The 3,623-nt window shown below is 45.2% G+C and overlaps 1 non-coding gene across 1 annotated transcript; it reads right to left on the bottom strand.

Moving 5' to 3' along the window:
• Window positions 1–2,695: 2,695 nt before the first annotated feature.
• On the bottom strand, window positions 2,696–2,803 carry LOC115870463. The gene has a single exon (XR_004046728.1). It is a non-coding gene; the product is annotated as a U6 spliceosomal RNA (small nuclear RNA).
• Between the last annotated feature and the right edge of the window lie 820 nt (window positions 2,804–3,623).

The following is a 3,623-nucleotide window of genomic DNA, read 5'->3' as shown; positions in this document are numbered from 1 at the left end:
ACAGGAAATACGCCACAGCGACCACCAGCAACACCCCGACCAGGACTGCAATCACAATGCCGGTGATGACTCCAGCAAACCTGTCACCTGCAATGGACAGAGAAGGTCCGGATCATGATTCAGTCTGGTCTGTGTCTCCACCAGCAGGTGGACCTGTGCATATGTTTCCCAGGTAATGGTGACACCTCATGGGAAGAGACCTTCTCATCACCAAGACCCATTTATATGCAATCATGAAGGGGCCTCTTCCCACGGAGACCTTCAGGCCTAAGCCCTGAATTACACTCTGTCCTTTAGGGAAAGGCCATCCAGGAGCACTTAGTTGTTGTGGGGACTGTGTGTGGGATAGGAAACTCCTGTTCTTCAGCCACTGTACCAGATCTCAGGTTCTTAGCTCTTGGGCTCTCCAAGCCCTCCCCTCACCTCTGGGCAGGACTTAGTGGGCATTGTGTTAAGTACATTTCATCAGTAAATGATCGCCATATGGATGTCCTCTTGTTTATTAATTTTACCCTTTGCAAGTCCAGGAACCTCCCTGCACCTCTCACTGGAGGAATGGTGGAACTGTGATTCCAGAGGGTTGATGCCTTTGAGCGATGGTATTGGTGAAGAAGACTGACGGACGATGCACTGGGCTGCTGGAAGAACCAACAGATCGCTCGTGGAGGTTTTGCAGCATGCTCCTTGCAATGAGGATGTGAGGCTTTGTCTTACGTCCTTTGGATCTTTTATGCAGAGTGACTGGTCCCCGCAGAAGGACATAATAATTTACAAAACATAGCGTGAACAAAAAAAGAGGAAGACCCTCGCAGTGGTGGATATTGACACAGCAGCTGCACCAGTGGGCTCGAACACACTCATTGTGAGGATGACATGGGACCAGGTAATGGTGTGCTCTGTTGTGCACACCATTTCCCAGTTGGAGCTGACTCCCTGGCGCCTAGCAACAATATCAGATTATACTTGCTGAAGGTTTTTCCCCAGAATTCCATCTTCTGGCGGGATTCATGGTACAGGAGCTGTTGCCTGGACCAGTCACCCTCTTGGTGAGCCACAGGCCCTGCCCACTGATGATCACCAGATGGACATCCCACTGTAGTTCATGAAGTAGATCAGGAATACAGGGCCCTTATAATCTGTGATGATGCTATTGCTGGCTTGAATGGAGACCTTTGTCATCGATTTTGTGTGGAAACAGAAGAGGTGACTGTGAGAGGAAGGTGGGGTCACTCTCCTTCCTACGGAATCTCAGCTGACTCACAGGCCCCACAGGGAGCTCTTTAAAGGTGACCTAGGGGATGTGCTGGTAATGACCCTCTACAGAGGTATATCTGTCTTGGTGTTGCTCTGTGAGGATGGGGCAATCTCACTAGAAAAAGAGGTATGCCACCCTGTCTGGGATCTGATCATCTCTGGAGTGTCCAGGGCCAGGACCTCAGCCCATGTGTCCATTGACTTAATCATCAGGTGGAATATTTGACCCTTGCATCTCTGTGTAGCCCTTTCTAGGGCTGTGTGTGTCTTTAGAAGTTAAGGTCCGCTCTCTAGTAGACATTCTCCTGTCTGTAGGGAAAGCAGATTCTGAGTTGTTGCTGCTAAGTGTTGTGGAGACAGTTCCAACCCAGTGACCTGATGTCCAACAGAACAAACCATAGCCCAGTCCTGCACCATCCTCGCTATTGTTCATTTAAGCCCATTGCTACATGCATTATGTGAAGTCATCTCATAGAAGTTCTTCCTCTAGTTTTGGTTTTTGCTTTGTTGTGTCGGGTTGTTTTGTTGCTGTTGTTGTTGTTATTTTTGCTGCTGCCCCTCTGCTTTTCTATACACGCTATTCTTTTCCAGGACTGGACTCTCCTGACAACATGACCAAAGAACTTGAGACAAAGTCATGCTATCCTTGCTTCTAAGAAGCATTCTGACTGCACTTCTCCCAAGACAGATTTGTTGTTTCTTTTGGAAGACCATGGGACCTTCAGTATTCTTCACGTGTATCTTAATTCAAGTGCACACATGCTTCTTCAGTCTTCCTTATTCATTGTCCAAATTTTACATGCACATGAGGCAATTAAAAACACCCTAGATTGGGTCAGGCACACCTGAGTCCTCAAAGTAACCCGCTTGCTTTAAAGAGATCTTGTGCAGCAGGTTTACCCAATGCAATACATTGGCCGATTTCTTGTCTGCCGCTTTCATGATCACTGATTGTGGATCCAAGCAAACTGAAATCCTTGACAATTGATCTTCATCAGCAAGCAAAATTATGTCAACTGCATATCACACTGCATATCAACCTTGTTGCCATTTTTTTTCATATAACCCAGCTTCTCCATATCCCAACAACATAAAAATTTTGGTGTTTTGGTGTCTTGGTGTTTAGACCTGTTTCTGAGGTTATTGGGAGCACTGTTTCAGAAAATTGCATTGGATAAATCACATATGGTTGAACTTATAGAATTTTAGTCTACTTTTTTATATAAATCATTTTATTGGGGGCTCTTAAGCACTTACAGCAGTCCATGCATCAATTATATCAAGCACGTTCATACATATGTTGCCATCATCATTTTCAAAGCATTTTCTTTCTACTTGATCCCTTGGTATCAGCTCCTCTTTTTTCCCTCCCTCCCCCATCCTCTCACCCTTTTGAGCCTTTGATAAATTATAAATTATTATTATTTCCCTATCTTTTAAAAAATATATGGAATGCTTCACGAATTTGCGTTATCATCCTTGCACAGGGGCCATGCTAATCTTCTCTGTATCATTCCAATTTTAGTCTATGTGCTGCCGAAGCGAGCACATATTTTCCTATCTTACACCATCTGCTGTCTCCCTTCACCCGCGTTTCCTGTTGCTCATCCCCATGGGGGTGGGGGCTGTTAATGTTGATCATTGCAATCGGCTCCCCCATTCTCCCCCTCCTCCTCCCCGACTTTCCCCCTACTCTCATGGTATCTTTGCTCCCATTATTGTTCCTGAGGGATTTATCTGTCCTGGATTCCATGTGCCAAGAGTTCTCATCTGTACCAGTGTACAGGCTCCAGTCTAGCTGGATTTGTAAGGTAGATCTGGCTTCATGATAGTGGGCGGGGCATTAAAGAACTAAAGGAATATTGTGTGTTTTGTTGGTGCTATACTACACCCTGACTGCCTGGTCTCTTCTTTGTGACCCTTCTGTGAGGGGATGTCCAATTGTCTGCAAATGGGCCTTGGGTCTCCACTCCAACCCACCTTGTTTGTATCAATATGATTGTTTGTTTTGAGTCTTCTGATGCCTGATACCTGATCCTGTCAACACCTTATGATCACATAGGCTAGTGTGCTTCATCCATGTGAGCTTGTTGCTTCTCAGCTAGATATCTGCTTGTTTAACTTCAAGCCTTTAAGACCCCAGATGCTATATCTTCTAACAGCTGGGCATCATCAGCTTTCTTCACCACATTTGCTTATGCACCCTTTTTGTTTAGACTACTTTTTAAAAGATCTCTTCTGCAGAATCGGAATGGCATAGCAAACTTTCTTGGTTGGGAAAGTTATGTATTTAAATTACTCCCTTTAGGGTATAATGGCCTTCACAACTACTCATGTTCTTCCTCTTTTCTATAATACACACTCTTCTG

Source organism: Echinops telfairi, unplaced genomic scaffold, assembly GCF_000313985.2.
Source record: "Echinops telfairi isolate 266 unplaced genomic scaffold, ASM31398v2 ScPeMD7_655;HRSCAF=1070, whole genome shotgun sequence".
In the NCBI taxonomy this organism is placed as follows: Eukaryota; Metazoa; Chordata; class Mammalia; order Afrosoricida; family Tenrecidae; genus Echinops; species Echinops telfairi.
The sequence above is the reverse complement of the archived record's forward strand: the minus strand, read 5'-3'. Positions and strand labels throughout refer to the sequence as shown.